This window comes from Symphalangus syndactylus, chromosome 8 (assembly GCF_028878055.3).
Source record: "Symphalangus syndactylus isolate Jambi chromosome 8, NHGRI_mSymSyn1-v2.1_pri, whole genome shotgun sequence".
NCBI classification, from domain to species: domain Eukaryota; kingdom Metazoa; phylum Chordata; class Mammalia; order Primates; family Hylobatidae; genus Symphalangus; species Symphalangus syndactylus.
In genome coordinates, this window is record NC_072430.2 from 95,243,468 (window position 1) to 95,263,407 (window position 19,940).

Sequence of the window (19,940 nt, forward strand, 5' to 3'; positions counted from 1 at the left end):
TTTAATGATCCTTCTTTAATGTTTTAGCTTGCATTAGATTTCTCTTATTCCAGTGGTACTTAGAATGTTTTCATTCTATTATTTCCCATGTCTATCCCTCAAAATGAATCCCACTGTTGGTTTTATATGATCATTTTTTAACTCAACATGGTCAATTTTGTAAGCACTTCAAGTCTCCAAGGGTCCCATGATGGGGCTCCCTGGCAACTGCTTTGGGCAACTCACAACTGCAGGGTCCTTGGTTTACTAATTACCTCCTTTGAGGGAATATCAACGCTCTAGCTAAACAGTCCCTTAAGGCTGTTAGGTTTCCCAGGGGCCCCCATTCATTGAGAAAGGCCACAATATGCAAACTCCTGGTTTCCAATATGAGTTGTCACCTCCCACCTAGGATCCAACCACTGCACCTTCCACAGGGCCCTGCATCAGATGCTGGCTGCACAGCAGCCTCAACCACTTGAGGAAACACTACTTGATGTCCCTATGGAAACATGACCACAAAACCATTCCTCAGTCTGCACCAACATAGATTTGTGTTGATGCCAGTGCTAGGAAGAAAAAGTCTTCTTCAGGACTTTATTCAACAATATTCAGGTTTCAGCTATGTGTCTGGTTCTGTGATCGGTGTTGGGAAGCATATGAAAGTTCCCAGGGAGGCTAAAGTCTTCAAAATAAGGGACATGGGAGGAGCTAGCTCTGGGGAATAACATTTATAAATGCCTTCTATATGCCCTGTGCTCACATATATCATCTCATTCAAAGCCTACTGTAGCCCTTCAAGATAGCTATTGTTCCTATTTTACGGGCAGGGAAATGGGCTGAGGGAAGCCAGACTCTAGCCTATCTGACATCCACAGGTATCTCTAATACACCATTTGGAGCTGGGTGTCATATTAATTCCAATCTGAAAGTCTGAAAAAGACTTTTCTTTTGTCTTTCTTTAAAGTGCTTTTTGTTTCGTGGTATACATGTATCCAAGGTGGGGAATTTATTGGCCACTTATAACTGTATTGCCAAGGAGAAAATGCATGAATTTCAGTTGATACAACTGAAGTACTGTATCACTGAGTTTCTAAAATTTATAGCACTACATTGAATTATATTTTATTTTTAAATTTTTTTTTTTTTGAGACCAAGTCTCCCTTTGTCATCCAGGCTGGAGTGCAGTGGCACAGTCTCGGCTCACTGCTACCTCTGCCTCCTGGGTTCAAGCGATTCCCCTGCCTCAGCCTCCTGAGTTGCTGGGATTACAGGCGGGTGCCACCAGGCCCAGCAAATTTTTTTGTATTTTTAGTAGAGACGAGGTTTCACCATGTTGCCCAGGCTGGTCTTGAACTCCTGAGCTCAGGTGATCCAGTTGCTTTGGCCTCCCAAAGTGCTAGGATTACAGGCGTGAGCCACCACGGCCAGTGAATTATATTTTAAATATAAAATTTCAAATGTAGAATATTACATATAAAAAGCAAAAATATAGATTTTATATGCATGCATGCAAGAGTCAGGTTTCAAAATTAATTTAAGACGGGAGTGATGTCATATCTGGGGGACAATGCCTTATCCTTTTCCTCTCTTCTGCTTAACTTCTTATCCCATTCTTTTTCAATTTAGAGATATAGTTAACATTTTAGGAAGACACACATAACAAGTTTTAAAGTAAATATAAATTAAGAAGCAGAATATTAACAATTTAAGAATATAATTTGCTTTTTCAGTTCTTGAATATTTCGGAGTATAACTTTTTTTCAAATGATCATAAACAAACAAGCTGTAGTATATCCTTACAACGGAACACAACTCAGTAATAAAAAGAAATGAACACTTGATTCATGCAAAAATGTGGATGAATCTTGAAATAATTATGCAGAGTGAAAGAAGCCAGTTAAAAAGAAGTGCATGGGGCCGAGTGTGATGGCTCATGCCTGTAATCCCAACACTTTGGGAGGCTGAGGCATGAAGATCTTTTGAAGCTAGGAGTTAGAAACCAGCCTGGGCAACATAGTAAGACCCCATTTCTACGAAAATTAAAAATAAATAGAAAATTAACCAGGAATGGTGGTGCTTGCCTGTAGTGCCAGCTCTCAAGAGGCTGAATGCGAGGAGTGCTTGAACCCAGGAGTTTGAGGCTGCAGTGAGCTCTGATTGCATTACTGCATTCAAGCCTGAGCAAGAGAGAAAGACCCTATCTGTTAGAAAAAAAGAGAGGAGTGCATACTGTATGATTCTAATTAGATTGAACTCTAGAAAATGCACCCTAATCTATAGTGAACAATAGCAGATCAATGGCTGCCTGGGGCTGGCAGACAGAGCACGGAGAGGTAGGAGGGAGGGATTAGGAAGGCACACGAGGAAACTTTCAAGGGTGCTGGATATTTGTATTATCTTGATTGTGATAATGGTTTCATGGGTGTATACTTATGTCAAAACTTGTCAGATTGTACACTTTAAATATGTATTTATTGTATGTCATTATACCTCTGTAAGGTTGTTAGAAATTATCATAAACTACATGTTTTTGGAGAAATATAAAGACAAAATTTGGAGAAATTACCTACATGTATGTAATATTTAGGGCATAGACTCTGGATTCGAAAAAAACCAAATCATATCCAAATTCTCTTATTTCCTAGCTATGTGACCTTGGGCAACAGTGTGACCTTTCCAAGCCTCAGTTCCCTCATCTGTAAAATGGGGGAAATAACATTACATACCTGCCAGGATTGTTGTGAGAATATAATGAGGTAATGAAAGTAGCACTGTGTACCAGTGTATCTAGTAGTAAATGGTCATCATTGTTCTAAGCTGCATATATGGAAATGGATGAATACATATGGGTATATGTATGCATATATATTTTTTACTAAAACATGTTCTGTGGCACAATCTATATGTAGTATAGGATAGTGATGAAACCAAAAGAAGCAATGAATCAATCTAAGAAAAAGGAAGCTACTGTTATTACTTTCCCAAGTATGATCTCATTTTCGACAACTTTGTGAGGTGTTATTATTACTCCGTTTCTGCAGTGAGGAACACTGAAGCCTAGGGAGGGGAAGGTCGCCCAGTTACAAACGGTGGATGTGGAAGCAGAACAATGACGCTCTGTCTTCAAGTCTAGAGCTCTTTGGACAAACTATAGAAGGAAAATTCAGGATAATTTCTTGAAAGCAATAATTATTCTGTGACTCAGAATTAAACATACAATATTCAGTCCTATAATAGAGCAAATATATTAAGAAAAAGAAGCCCTGCACTGTACTACCGGTTCACTCTGCTCCCTAGCAGGAAGGGCATTCCCATAGCTCTCTGCTGTTCTTGCCCATCTGGGAATACTCACATGAGCAGGACAAGTGGACCCATCATTTTTGCTGGTCTAAGCTCCCCATGTCTCATTGCTTTCCTGCCTCTGTGTCTTTGCCTACATGGTGTTGCCCACTTGTAACACCTGCTCACACCTTTGCTTATGAAGATCCTGTCCATAAAATTACAGCCAGTGCTGGCAGACATTACTGGTGCCACTCATTCATTTGTTCCACAAATTTGTACTGAACAGCAATTATTGCCAGGCACTGATCTGACTGCTGTGAGTAATTGCACCGAACAAGCATTATCTCTCCTATTTTTTCCTTCTTTGCATCTGAACTTGTCTCTTAGTACCTATATTACAGTTGTTCCTTTGATCTTGAGAGCTCCAACAGGGTTACAGTTCAGAGCTTGGGACATAGGAGTAGGCACTTTTTCAAATTTATTGGATTGAAGAGAAGAAAAAGTGCTGCATTTGACAGAATGAAACAGAATTGGATATAAATAATGCTCAGAAACTTATACAAGGTAGTCAAACTTGAAGAAGGCTGAATTGGTTTAAGAGATTCAAGGAAACTTTTGGCTTCACAGGGAGATGTAAGAAGGCAATTAGGTACCATTAGGGCCAGATTTGTTTCTTGTCGTCATGTGGAAGAAAGATTAAAAAGGTTAAAGATGAAATTTAGAGAGTGTTCCAAATTGGAGTTTCAGCAAAAGGAGCAGGGAAATAGGATAGAGAAAAAATAATTATGGAAACCAGTATAAAGAAAATCTGTGAAAATTCCTTATTTTTTAAAAGTACACTTTTTGTACAGGGAGTATACTCCCCAGAGTAGCAGAGAACATTATAGAAATGTTACAGAAATAGAGAAAGTGATTTATATAAAGAACATGTTTTCATGTGTATCATTTTTGATATGCCTCTCCGTTCTGCTCAAACACCACAGACAGGAGGTTCCCCTAGAGTTTATGGCTGATCAAATCTGATGTTTAAAATACATTGTTTCTGAAGAAAACTGTGGTCTGATCTAAGATGTGATATACAGGAAGCTGCTGTTATAATTTAATCTAGGCCATAATTGTTTTACAACTTAGGTAGTTTTTTAGACTTAGTGTATCTAACTGAATTGTGGTAAAGACAGGAATAATTTTCAGTGAACGTAATGAAAAGCTCAACCCTTAAGTGTTACAGTATTCAATACTAAACTGCTAAAATAATTTTAAAGTTGGCCAAGACATAACATTTATAGCCTAAAGTCTTACCAAAATCATGGTAATGAGACCATAAATCAATAGAATGTCCCTAAAAATAAATTTTGCTGGTTATTTGCTGCATACATATTATTATTAAGGTCCCTTGCATATCTAAAATGTTATTTTCCTTATGCATATGGTATATAATAAATGGATACTGTGGTACATTTTGTGTGCAGTATAGAATAGTGGTGAAAGCAAAAGAAGAAATGATATATTAAAAATAAGCATTTCAGTATCGTTTTTCTTACTGTTCTATTCTCACCTCCTCCGTTAAATTTAACAGGAAGTCACAACTCTCAGTTGCATAACTTGTGTTTTCCATTCTCTGCATATTTTTCAGCTGAGCATTTATTAGAAATATGAAGTCACTTCAAGCGACAACACCATCATGACACATCCTATCAAAAGTGACGTCACTTTTGTCTATAATCAAAGCACTGGGGCTCTCCTACCAAATCATTTCACTTGCCATAGGGCCACTGCTGTAGATCATGCTTCTTTATGGGCTGCAGAGCTGGGGGTTGCCTTTGGAGTGGAGAGACAGCAATTACGAACATTGAAGGGGATGGAGTTCTGCTTTCAATTCAGCTCAGCAGCCACATGATGTATTTTTGAAGCAGTGGGAAGGTATGTTCCGACACTCGCAGGCAAAATTTCACAGACTTTTATGTGTTGTCATTATTGCCATTGTCATTTTTTTGTTTCCGGAACTGATGTACTGAATCGCACATTAGTTTACGTGATAAAAAAGGTAAATTTGTTTTTTCCCTCTATATTTGGTATTTTGATTTTTTTTACAACAAGTATGAAAGTGTGTTATTTCAATTCTCCTAACACTTATGGAGGGTCTGCTATATGCCACACACTGTGCTGAGTATTGGGAATCCAAAACTGAAAGAGATAATTCCACCTCCAGGTCATTTCATCAAAAACCCATTCACCAAGAACCTGTTTGTCAAGGTGATTCCTGGTCCTTTGTTCTCAAAAACTCACAAGCTAAAAGAAAACATAGACATGTAAGCAGCCATGAGATGTCTGCTTCACTGGTGATGAAAAAAGCTATTGTTCAAGGCTCAGAGAGGAAAATAATTCTTTGGAGGTTAGGAATGGATCCAATGAAATAAAGCAACCTTGGAGTCTCACACTAGGAGACATAGCTTCATAAGAGGGGTGTGGGTTGGATTCCATCACCCACTTGTCCTTTTGCCTGGTTCATTTGTGCAAGACATAACCTGTCAACCACGCTTCAATGCCTTGGAGAACTCTACTGTTTTGAAAACATCTGCTTTGGTCTTGATGCTATCTTATCAGATTCTGCAAAAGCTGAGCAGCCATTTCCACTGTGTCTCATCAGGTCCTTAGTCACCTATGACAATTGGACAGAATGCTCCTCCCACAAGCAAAATCACAATAGCTTGTTTCCAATGAGAATCTTAGGTTACATTAAGTATCTGGGTGATTCAGCTGGTACCTGACCTCAGTCCTCAGAAATGTTGACTTTCTGTCAATGCATAGACTGTGAAGAATAAATTGTGTATTTTCTTGTATATGTTATGCCAGGATTATATTCATCAATAAACTCCAATTTGGGGAGTGGGGAAGAATCCAAAAATGTATGCTTATTCTAAATACTAGGTCCTCTTTCTGACTATTCAAGTAGGGCTACTTACAGAAGGCCAGATACAACTGTATCTATTCTACATTACTTCTTACTTCTTGCAGGAGTAAGGTATTAGTCATATGATACGTTTGGTTGAAATGAACATTATGACCACAGAAAAAACTTAGAATGTGTTGGATTGTCAGAAAAACTTCATTTGCTTGAATTGTGCTCTGCTCATTACATGGAATGCTTTGGTAAGGGCCGTGATGGACAGAGTCAGTGGTACTCTTCCATTCCCAATGTGAAGCTAAGATCACATATGTACCCTTTTTTCACTGATGCTGACAAGAGGGAATTGGTTTGATAATACAGTGCTTTTACACCTATGATATGGCACCACCTTCTCTGCAGAATCATATCACCTGTTACATTTCATCCTAAATTAATGCCCTTGTCAGCTGGTCTTGTGGCTGTGCAATTACTTTGCAAGCTAAAATTTAGATAAAGAAGAATCAGCCTAGTTATAATAAAATAGCCCAAGGAAAGTTGAGAAATGCTAATTCAAGTTAGAAAGAAATACCTGAGTAGCCTAGAAAATAATCTTCTAATAAAATCAGTGTAGATTTACAGTAAATTAAATGGAATAACCTTAGAGATTTAGAATTTTTTTTAAAAGCATATTGCATGAAATTTAGACAAAGGTGGCATGCTTTGAGAATAGTCCATCCCACTTAACTTTCTTGGTTAAAGCAGGACACCACTGAAGGCTGCTTGAAGACTCAGCTCCAGTATAATTACTTGCAATTACTTATTTAATTACTGTCCTCTTTGGTTCATTACATACATCATGGGCAGGAGACACCTCTGTCTTACTGCCTGTTGTATCCCAACATCAGAAATGTTCCTGGCAGAGAAATTCCCCAACATATACTTGTTGAATGAATAAATAACTGAAAGTAAATTTACTCAAATGTCTCAGAAATGACAAGATGCTTGAAGTGGACAGTAAATAAATCTTTGGGAATCCATCGCTTCCACTAAGAAAGCAACTCAAATATCCCTCCCGTTGGAGTGGCAAAGAGTAATGAAATATATGTGAGATCTCCATGTGATTATTTTTGCATTACTTTGAGCAGAGTCTCAACCTTGGCTACATCTTACAATCACCTGGGAGCTTTACAAAATCCAATAGGAACAGAATCTCTGGAGTGGGGCTGAGCATGGCTAATTTTCAAATGTGTCATTAGGGATTCTAATAAAGCAGGCAATGAGAACACTGAGTGTGGGGCATTCTTTCCCAGACTTGTCTGATTATTAGAATTACCTGAGCTGCTCAGGCCCACAACAAATCAAAAATGGTATCAAGGGATTTTCATCTTTGCCAGTATGGAAGATAAAAAGTAGTCTCTTATTTTAGCAGAGAAACACAAGTTTCTAATAGCTTAAGGCTGTTCTGACTTCAAATTTCAAAGACTTGCCATTGCATCTAATTTAGTGCCAACACAAATGTAATTTATTGCAGGATTATCTTCCAGGACATCCTCGGGCATTTCTTCTTGTCCTAAAATAATACTTCTACAACTCTCATTAGACTCTATCTTTATTACTGTAAGTCGATTCTCATCTATCTAAAGTAATTGCAGCGTGTGATTAAGTGTCAGGATGAGTTGTTTGGACACTAAGTGCTGTGGGAGTGCAGAGGAGAGAAAACTCGATGTGGATTTTAATGAAACGTAGAGCAGGACGTGGGCTGCAACTTGAAGGATGGTTGGGGGAGTAGGAAACTGCATCCTGGGCAGAGGGAATTGCAAGCAATGAGCAGAGTCCATTCTAAGAATACAAAATACCCAGACCCTAAATCCACCATTGCTTATTTTTCTTCCGATGCCTGGATGCATCCCTACTTTGTGAACTCCCTGAATCCTACCTCTCCGAGCCACATTCCCAAATTCCACCTTTGACCTATTCAGTCAGAATTGGAAATGGGGGCTGGAAATCTACACTTTTAACAAGTTCCCCAAGTGATTTTTGTAATGAAACACAAACTGAGAAGGATGTATCTATCAACACCATTCAAGAGGAAGATAGATGGGACAGAGTGTCCTCCAAAGAGAACCAAATGCAACAAACCAACACTTCTATCAAAATAAATCAGACCTGGCATTTTTCATCTATCAAACTGGCAAAGATTAAAACACTTTATACCACTCATGTTGATGATGGAATGAGATTTTACGGACTGCTGGTGGGAATGTGAATTGGCATGTTATTAAAGGACAATTTGGCAATTCTTATAAAAAGCCTTAACATTTTTCACACCCTTTGACATAGTAATTTCACTTTTAGAAATTTATCCTAAGGCTGTGGTCTCAACCTTGGCAGTTTATCAGAATCACTTGTGAAGCTTTATGAACTGCAGATTTCTGGGTCGCATTCCTTTGAGATTCTGGGAGTGAAGTCTAGGAATCTGTTGAATCTGTTTGCTTGTTTTTTAATACTAATATAATCGGGGCCTATTTTTTAAAAGTTCAAGTAACAGAAAAATCAAAAATTGGTGAGATCTTCATCTTTCACTTCCTCCCTTGATTCCCTGCAGGTAATTATACTAGACTTTGTTTTGTGTTTTTTCGTTTGATAACATAACATAGTCATTATTCCATTTCAGTATATTCAGGTATAATTTTTAATAGTGCTATAAGTAGCATGGAGATGCTTCAATTTATTTAATCAACGTGGACATTTAAGAATATACTTTTTAAGATCATTTTTGCATTTTTATTATGAATAATAATACAGTGATCATTCTTGAATATATATCCTTTTCTTTACCTATGTGAGAATTTCTGTAGGATAATTATCTAGAAATGGAATTGCTTTGTCACATTAAACTTGGATTGTTATGATCATTTTTTGAGTTGGGGCCTCACTCTGTAGACCAGGCTAGGGTGCAGTGGCTTGATCATAGCTCACTGCAACCTCAAACTCTTGGGCTCAGGTGGTGCTCCCACCTCAGCTTCTCACATAGCTGGAAGTAAATGTGCATGCCACCACGCCTGGCTAAGTTTTTCTATTTTTTGTTTTTGGAAATATGAGGTATCACTATGTTGCCCAGGCTGGCCTTGAACTCCTGGCCTCAAGTAATCCTCCTACCTTGGCCTCCCAAAGTACTGGGATGACAGGTTTGAGCCACGATGCCCAGCCGAACACAACTGGTTTTGAGGCATAGAGTTAAGACCTATGGTTCTGACAAAATAATCACAAATATAAATGAAATTTTAACAATAGGTATGTGTACTTCGCCTGTGTATATTGGTGAAAAACTAAAAAATTAATAAATGTCCAATTAGTAGGTGAATTAAAATATGCTAAAAAGGGTATTTAATGGCATGGAAAGATGTTGACTAAGTGAATGTATAGAGCTTAGGAAGGAGACTCTAAAACAATATTAATTTTAAAATAAGTTAATATTGGCAGGAAATATACTATAATGTTCACAGTGGTTTTCAGTTAAACATAGAATTACAGGTTGTTTTTGCACATCTACATTTTCTAAACTTTGTTGGGTATGTATCACATTGGTAATAAAAAAGTTATTTAATAATCAATAAATATGATACTAAGCTGCATTATCAAAAAGATATGACCCACAAGAACTCAGAGATGAGCCCCCTACATAGCTCAGCATTCATGTGGTTTGATGCCCAATAGTTTATAGAGTTGGCCACCTTCGAGAGAAGACTTGAAACCAAAGTTATTCACCTACTTATCAAAAGGCCTTACATAGAACATTTTACCAGGTGCATGTTCTTTCATTCATCATCAAAGCTGGAGATTAGAATCCATATTTATCTAGCTTTTTAGTAGAGTTAAAAAGTTATAGACTTGGGAAATTAATAGTCCTCAAATATAGTTTCTGTCTTCTAATGTATAAACAAGTATTTTTTAAAAGATGAGATAATGTTCTTCCATTCATTGATAAATTCTTTTGCTCACTGAGTGAACAATGGGAAAATGGGTTTAATTTACAGCAGAAGTGACAAAAGGAGGAAGTTCCTGATCATATTGGTAAGGGTTTGGAAAGGCTACCGAGTCTGTTCATGCAATATTGTTCCCTAGAGATTTTAATAACAGGAAATCGATTGAGGTGGTTCTTCTGTGGTTTAAAAACCAAAGGATGGGACACTCTGGGGGTCATTCTTTGCCCTTTGACTTCTTGCTGGTCGATAAGAATATAGGAGAGGAGAATGAATTGTTTTAGATACCAATTGTGGCACTTTAAAATAATTTAAAATACATGTGAGGCTTTTAATTTCATTGTGCTTATAAAGATAGAATGGATTAAAAATGGAAAAGGAATGCCCATTTCCAGAGGGCTAGTTAAATTATGGTACATTCATAAGATGTGAAAGACTTACCTAAGAGCACTGTAAATCATTGCTAAGAGAAACTGAAGATCTGAATAAATGAAGAGATGTTTTGTGTTTATGAATTGGAAGATTCAAAATTATTAAGATGTCTTTTTTTCCCAAAATGATCTATAGATTTAGTGTAATCCCAATGAAAATCCCAGCAGGTTTATTTGTTGAAATTGTCAAGCTACTACTAATATTTATATGAAAATTCCAAGGATCAAGAAAAATCGAGACAATTTTGAAGGAGAACAAGGTTTCTAGACTTTTACTGTCACATATCAAGACTACAAATCTATTGTAGTTACCTATAATGTGGTACAGGTGCAGGGAGAGACGAATAGACTAACATACTGAAGACTCACATAAATAAAAGTCCCCAGATTCCTATCAAAAACACCACTGCAGTGCAATGAGGAAGGGATGATCATTTCAAGAAATGGCTCTGGGTCAATTAGATAACTTCTCAGCCTTTTGGCTAAGGTCAAGTGTAGTATCCACATGGAAAAAGCCGACTTTACCCCTATCTCATTCCAGATATAAAAGGCATCCAATGGATCATAATCCTAAATGTAAAAGATTAAAACACTAAAGGTCCCAGAAGAAAACCTAAAAGAATGTTATGATCTAAGGCAAGCAAAGTTTCTTTAAAAAAAGACACAAAGAATGGTAACATTTTAAAAAATTGAAAAATTGAGCCTCAGTTAAAACTAAGAACTGTTGTTAATCAAAAGACACCATGTAGAGGAGACTGAAAAGGTAAGGCATGGTGTAGAAGACATTAGCAATACATATATCTGACAAACACCCACTTGGAATATGTAAAGAATTAAAAATTAATAAAACAGAGACAGACAAAACAATTTTAAATGGTCAAAAAGCCTAGGCAACATACGGAGACCCTGCCTCTACAAAAATAAAAATAGAAAAATTAAAAAATTAACCAGGTATGGTGGCATGCACCTGTGGTCCCAGCTACTAAGAAGGCTGAGGTGGGAGGATGACTTAAGCCTGGGAAGTTGAGGCGGCAGTGAGCCATGATTGAGCCACTGCAATCCAGCATGGGTGACAGAGCAAGACCTTGTCTCATTCAATCAATAGGCAAAAGAATTCAAGAGGTACTTTAAAAAAAGAAGATATTTCTGAGGGCTGTGTTCTGTTCCATTGGTCTATATCTCTGTTTTGGTACCACACTTCTACAACCATCTAATCTTTGACAAACCTGACAAAAACAAGAAATGGGGAAAGGATTCCCTATTTAATAAATGGTGCTGGGAAAACTGGCTAGCCATATGTAGAAAGCTGAAACTGGATCCCTTCCTTACACTTTATACAAAAATTAATTCAAGATGGATTACTTAAATGTTAGACCTAAAACCATAAAAACCCTAGAAGAAAACCTAGGCAATACCATTCAGGACATAGGCATGGGCAAGGACTTCATGTCTAAAACACCAAAAGCAATGGCAACAAAAGCCAAAATTGACAAATGGGATCTAATTAAACTAAAGAGCTTCTGCACAGCAAAAGACACTACTATCAGAGTGAACAGGCAACCTACAGAATGGGAGAAAATTTTTGCAATCTACCCATCTGACAAAGGGCTAATATCCAGAATCAATAAAGAACTCAAAGAAACTTACAAGAAAAAAACAAACGACCCCATCAAAAAGTGGGCGAAGGATATGAACAGACACTTCTCAAAAGAAGACATTTATGCAGCCAACAGACACATGAAAAAATGCTCATTATCACTGATGAGAGAAATGCAAATCAAAACCACAATGAGATACCATCTCACACCAGTTAGAATGGCCATCATTAAAAAGTCAGGAAACAATAGGTGCTGGAGACGATGTGGAGAAATAGGAACACTTTTACACTGTTGGTGGGACTGTAAACTAGTTCAGCCATTGTGGAAGACAGTGTGGCGATTCCTCAAGGATCTAGAGCTAGAAATACCATTTGACCCAGCCATCCCATTACTAGGTATATACCCAAAGGATTATAAATCATGCTGCTATAAAGACACATGCACACGTATGTTCATTGCAGCACTATTCACAATAGCAAAGACTTGGAACCAACCCAAATGTCCATCAATGATAGACTGGATTAAGAAAATGTGGCACATATACACCATGGGATACTATGCAGCCATAAAAAAGGATGAGTTCATGTCCTTTGTAGGGACATAGATGAAGCTAGAAACTATCATTCTCAGCAAACTATTGCAAGGACAAAAAACCAAACACCACATGTTCTCACTCATAGGTGGGAATTGAACAATGAGAACACTTGGACACAGGAAAGGGAACATCACACACCGGGGCCTGTTGTGGAGTTGGGGGAGGGGGGAGGGAAAACATTAGGAGATATACCTAATGTAAATGATGAGTTAATGGGTGCAGCACACCAACATGGCACATGTATACGTATGTAACAAACCTGCACATTGTGCACACGTACCCTAGAACTTAAAGTATAATAATAATTAAAAAGGAGGATATTAGTGCTTGCTTAAGCAGCACATATACGAAAATTGGAATGATACAGAGTAGATTAGCATGGCCCCTGATCAAGAATGACACACAAATTTGTAAAGCATTACATATTTTTTTGTTTGTAACTCAAAGGAGAAGTGCTTGAGGGGATGAAAATACCTTATTCTCCATGATGTGCTTATTTCACATTGCATGCCTGTATCAAAACATCTCATGTACCCCACAAATATATACACCAACTATGTACCTACAAAAATTAAAAAAAAATAAAGAGGATATCAAAATGGCCATTAAGCATAAAATTCTCAACATTATTAATCATCAGGATAATGGAAATTAAACTTACAACGATTTACTACTAGACACACCCTGAATTCATAAAAATAAAAAAAAAAAGACTGGCAATAACATGTGCTGACTAGGAAGTAGAACAACTGAACTCTCATATACTTCTGTGACAGTGTTAATTACCACAACGAATGGAAAGTTGTGTGGCAGCATCTCCTAAATCCACACATCTTAATGCCCTGTTACCCAGCCATTGTACCTCTGGGAATATGCTCAAAAGAAATGAGTGCTTATGCCTACTACTAAAAGTTACAAACAAAAATGTTCCTGAGTTTCATTCATAATAAGCAAAAACTGGAAATAGTCTAAGTATCCACCCACAGAAGAATGAAAAAATAAATTGTACTATAGTTATACAATGGAATACTAAGCTGTAATTAAAAACAAAACAAAACAAAGAAAAATACACATAAAACAGCATGGAGAAATCTCATAACATAGAGTGAAAAAAGTCTAACTCCAGAAAATTATTCTGTGAAATTTCACCCATATGAAGTTCAAGATAGCCAAAACAAATCTACAGTGATGTAAGAATAGTGGTTACCTTTGTGACTGGTGTTGACTAGGAAAAGCATGGGAGAGACTTCCACATCTGGAACTGGTGGTAGTTATATGGATGTATATAAAAAAAAATTCATTGAGCTATACAATTAAACTTTGTGTGTTTTACCATGTGCTTATTTTGCATCAATAAAAGCATCTTTAAAAAGTGATGCACGAAAGTGATGCACTTTGCTCTAAGTGCCTTGTATTAAAATATGACATAATATTTGACCTCAGTCTACACCTCTTTCAGTTTGACTGTATAACCTTCTCATCAAACAGAGTGTGCAGTGAAAAGAAATGGCTCTCCTATGCAATTTCTAAGTGAATCTTGACCACTTTGTCATTGTACTGTGTTTTGTTTGAGGAACTTCAAGATCTTCTGTATTCCTGGAGTCCAGAGTGTCAGAGCTCCTGACTTGGCTCCTGGGGAGTTGGGATGGTTCAGAAAGACCACCTCCCCCCGTCCCTAGGTGAAGGCTAGTTCTAGGTGTGTCTTGGACTCTTTCACTTCAGTCCTTTCTCCTCTCCAGAGTGGGTACATTTTCTCTCAGCTTCCAGAGGTTTAGTGTCTCCCTCCTTCTACTGAAAGGTTTTCTCCACCCTTCCTTCTTCTGGTCCCATCCAGCCTGACCTTCTCTCACATGTACCATATTCTCGAAATACAGATGCTTCTCCACTCACGAGGGGGCTATGTCCCAATAAACCTATCATCAGTTGAAAATATTCTAAATTGAAAATGTGTTTAATACACCTAACTTACTGAACACCAAACCTTAAACATGCTCAAAACACTTAGATTAGCCTAGAATTGGGCAAAATCGTCTAACACAAAACCTATTACATAATAAAGTGTTGAATATCTCACATAATGTATTGAATACAGTACACTGTAGAGTATTGGTTGTTCATCCTCATGATTGCTTAGCTGGCTGGGAGCAGGGGCTCGCTGCCACTGACCAGCGTCGTGAGAGTATTGTACTGTGTTATTATTGCTAGCCCCGGAAAAGATCAAAATTCAAAATTTGAAGTATGGTTCCTACTGGGTGTGAATTGCTTTTGCACCATCATAAAGTGAAAAATTGCAAGCCAAACCATCTTAACTTGGAGACCATCTGTACACTTCTTTGCAAAACCAATTCCTTCTATCCTTAGAAACAGCTGATTTCAGCAAGGAAAATCCTAAAATCTAAATTGCTCTTATGAACTCTATCTGAACTGAATTTGCAATAATGACATGACATTTGATCCATTTAGTTAGGAATATTCATTGCAATAAGGCAATATTAATATTTTCAATGTTAACTCAACTTCTCATTTATTAAAAAAGACACTGAGGCCAGGCGCGGTGGCTCACGCGTGTAATCTCAGCACCTTGGGACGTGGAGGCTGGCAGATTGCGAGGTCACGCGATGGAGACCATCCTGGCCAACATGGTGAAACCCCATCTCTACTAAAAATACAAACATTAGCTGGGTGTGGTTGTGTGTGCTTGTAGTTCCAGCTACTCAGGAGGGTGAGGCAGGAGAATCACTTGGACCCAGGAGAAGGAGGTGGCAGGGAGCTGAGATAGCGCCACTGCACTCCAGCCTGGTGACAGAGCGAGACCCCGTCTCAAAAAAAAAAAAAAAAAAAAAGACACTGAGCCCTTGCTATATGCTGGGCTCTGTGTTAAGCACTGGAAAGCAAAGATGAATGCACTCAAAGAGCTCAGTCTTATGCAGGAGGCAGGCAAATATGTAGACTCATTCGTTCCAGTTATTTCCCATTATAATAACCTCCTACTGTACATCACATAGAGTTTATCAAACTCATCTTGTTATGCCACCTCCCTCCCTAAACCTAATCTCCATTGTGCATCAACATCTGTGTCTATCTATGTCAATAACCCAGGCTGAAACCCTCAGCCGTCTCTTATTTTTCACTTTCTCACATTTACTCATTACATGTCAATTCTTTCATCAAATTCTCTCACAACTCCAGAACATATTCTTCATTCCTGTGCCACTTCCTAGATCAGAATCCTAATTTCCTTTTCCTTGGACTATGACAATAATGTTCAAACAGGTCTCCACACCTCCAGTTTCACCACTGCTATTCTATACTCCACAGTGTGGCCAGAGAAGTCTCTGTCTCTATAGTTCTATGTCTCCACCTCTAGGAAGACTTCTTATTTGTTAGGAATAGAAATATAAGAATCCGAGGGAAAAGATTTAGTGAGTTGATGATTTTCTTAGCTACAGAGAGCCAATGAAATATTAATTATTTCTAACATAAATCTTGACAGATATAAATAATGGAAACCTGGTAAGCTGTGAAAGGCAGCTGTTTTTTTTAAAAGTTTGATACGGTACAGATTATCTTCCCATGCCCGTATCTTTCTACCGAGGCAGAGGTCACAGATTAAACGACAGAAAACAGGCAGGTTCTTGATATCACAGCCATTTACAAGATTCTCATTTTTTAGGCGCCAACACAGCTCTTGGCTACCTGCGTAACTTTACACCTCATTGTGCACTTAGAAGCCCACTGGAGGTGAGATCACTATGTTCTCGACAAAAGTAGCCAATCAGAGCATATGATAATAGACAACTGGAAATTGACTATCTACTGAGCCATTGGCTCTGGATCTTCATTATTTATTATTATTATTATTATTATTATTATTATTATTATTATTATTGAGACAGGGCCTTGCTCTGTCACCCAGGCTGGAGTGCAGTGGTGCAATCATAACTTGCTGTAACCTCAAACTCCAGGGCTTAACTTATCTTACCACCTCAGCCACCCAAGTAGCTAGTACTACAGGTGTACACACGCTACCATGCCCAACTAATTTTTTGTAGAGATAGGGTCTCACCATGTTGCCCAGTCTGGTCTTGAACTCCTGGCCTCAAGCGATCCTCCCACCTCAGCCTCCCAAAGTGCTGAGATTACAGACACAAGTCACCATGCCGGGCCTGGATCCTCATTATCGAAAGAGAGTGTGGGGAGAGTTAGGTTTAAGTTGAGCAAATCTTTTGTCCCCAGGTCATCTCTAGGAAAGGCAGTAATGAAAGGTCAGAGGGTGCCTGGTGACTTAATGAAAAAACCAATTTCTTCCCTGAGTCATGAACTTCTTGTTGGTAAATTAAAATGGATACATTTGAAGTTATTCGTTTGGACCCATTAAAGGAAGCTGTTCAATGCCTACAAATTAAATTTAGAGATCTACTAAGTTTAGATATCTACTTGACCATTACTCCCTTCAGTCACAGTTTTAAAGCTAAACATAAATTAATTTTGAACTGATTTGGATTATATTGACAAACTTGTTTTCAAGCAGATCTATTTATTTTTGCTCCCATTTTTACGCTTTTGCTTATTAAACCTACTTTAACAAAATTTATATTAAAATATGTTAGATGTTTATTTAAGGTAAAAAGTATTGTGAGCTGTCTCGGTTTTGATTAAGCATCTCCTTGGAAAGTTTCCAAATCACAATGGGTTTAGAACAGTGTAGATGGCTTTCTTACAGGTCTTCATCTCCATGAAATGGGGACAAATAAACATTTTCTAAAAACTTAGTTGAAAGACACAATTATCCTACTTTTTAGGTGATTATCTGGCCAAATTTTGCTTAACAACCACCATGATGCTCCTAGCCAATTAAGCAATAGATAGTGTAAATCAACAGCTGACTTTGAACACCTTCATGTCGTCTTTCTCTACCAGCATCTGTATCTCCCCACCCACTTCCTCAGCGGTATGGTTAGTTGTCACACTAGAGGCTGCAGAAATCTCATTTTTTTTTCCTGGCCACAGACTGCCCTCTGGGTTGGCAGCTTCTCTGCAAGCTTCTGTTACAGCTGTCAGATCAGCAGATTCACATGCTGGGGTTTCCATGTCAGCTCCTGGACAGATTGGGTGGGCTTCTTCTGTAAGTACCCAGGATGACGTGGGTCTTGGATTTGACTTTTCATCACATGAAATAGTTTCCCCTCACCTCGGTATATTACAGCTAATCTTGTTTGTTTGTTTGACATTCTGGCTCTGTTATCCAGGCTGGAGTACAGTGGCATGATCATAGGTCACTGCAGCCTCTGCCTTCTGGAGGCTAACTTTTGTGTTAGGGAAAATAAAATCCGTCCAGTCTCTGGATGATTTGATGAGAGGGAGAACAGAGGTTGGAATGAGAAAAAAAAAAAAGAAAAAAAAAAACCCCAGTGTCAGAATTATCCAATATTCTTTTGCCTACAGCAGACAAGGGGTGGGTCTTCCTAGAGAGAAAATCAGCTCTGGATATTTTTCAATAAAAACATATTGAAACCTTTGATGGTTCCCTATTAAGTCCAAACTGCTTAGCATGGCATTCAAGGTCTTTGCTTAAAGTGCCTCGCTCGTTTGTGAGATAGGAAATCTCATGTTGTCGTGTTCTTGCTCTTGCTGTACCAGATACTCTTTTTCCTCTACTCCTCTTCAGAGAGTCCTGAACTATGCTTTTATAAACCAACCCACGTGTTTCTAACTGTGAATTATGATTGCATATGCCTCTACCACGGTGCTTACCACACTACATCATAAATATTCATTTGCACTTTGTCTCCATTCTAGGTAGCAAACTCTTTCAACATAAGAATTTTATCTAAGCACTCTTCACTTTATGCCTTTGCCAGTCAATACTATCCTGATGTTAACATCCATGATGTAATCAATACTCAGTCAACAAATATTTGTGGAGTAGATAGATAGCCATTGTACCCCAAAGTAAATCATATGAGCCCTACTTTTAAGAAATCCAAGCTGTCACTGGAATAAAAATATGTTTCATCACCCACAAAGTGATTATTGCATAAAGAAGCCCCATACTCTGGCATAAACTTTACAAAAATAAAAAATCAGGGAAAGGATGAATCGTCATGGACTCGAGTACTAAATCATTAAGGAAGATTTAATCAAGAGGAAGATCAATCTAGGATAAAATAAAGGCTTGGAGGGATATGCACAAAATGACTCATGAATGAAATTTCAGGTGGTTGGAGTCTTCCGTTGATCATACTGGATTTCAATTTAGTGTGATATGCACAAATTGTGATGCACACCATCCACCTTCTGTTAATGATCCCATATTATGCATCAAAGTCTTGACAACTAATTCACATTTCGTCTTAAACAGCACAACACAGAGTTCTCTAAGCTTTTGAAATATGAGTGTTGTGATATTGACATCATGGTATTATCTTAACGGGAGACAGATTTTGAGGGTGTGCGTTGGGGAATTGGGGAAATAACTGGGAGTGATTGATGAATTGACTGCTACCCACGTGTGGCAAAATGGCATGAATATTGATCCCTCAACTGAGAACTCCTTCAGAATTAACACAAAGTGGCTACACATTCTTCTCAGGTCTCAGGTTGAGGTCATCTCTTTTATTCTCTTTGAGTGTGGTGTACAGAGGGGAAGGAAGAGGAGGGAACTGAGAAAGCAACACGAGTTAGAAGAGAGGATCTGACAGACTCAGAGCAGCTCCGCATTTCAAGCCACTTTTCTTTCGTCTTTGGTATTGCAAAATGTGTTTCTAATGCTTTACCTTGTCATTAAAAATCTCACTTCGTGGGATATTCAGAACCAAAAAGACAATTTTTAGAGACTGAACAAGAAGGAACTCACCTATGGCTTGATTTTTGAAGTGCTTTCAGCTCTAACATATTTTCCTTGAGCCATACCCAAATGACCTCTAAGAAATAGGCCATGGTGGTTCAGAGAGTAGAATATGTGAGGTGCAGGTGACACCCATGCCCCCTCACTCACCAAGTTTAAAACTCTCACTAATAGTCACTACCCTGGCTTGTGAAAAATACTGTATAGGCAGTGAGATTACTAACCACAAAGTTAACACCAAAACCCTGAGCAGAGCTTTCTAATCGATAGAGATTTTTTTATTTTTCTAATATCAGACAAGATGGCTAATGACTGTTTCCTTGTACTTTCCTAAC

General features: G+C 38.1%; 1 protein-coding gene and 1 non-coding gene across 4 annotated transcripts in view; one reads left to right on the top strand and one right to left on the bottom strand.

Moving 5' to 3' along the window:
- STAT4 (signal transducer and activator of transcription 4) overlaps positions 1 to 19,940 on the bottom strand; it is a 125,811-nt gene that overhangs the window by 82,606 nt on the left and 23,265 nt on the right. The window lies entirely within an intron of this gene.
- On the top strand, positions 13,082 to 13,188 carry LOC129488903 (U6 spliceosomal RNA). Its single transcript, XR_008659749.1, has one exon. It is a non-coding gene; the product is annotated as a U6 spliceosomal RNA (small nuclear RNA).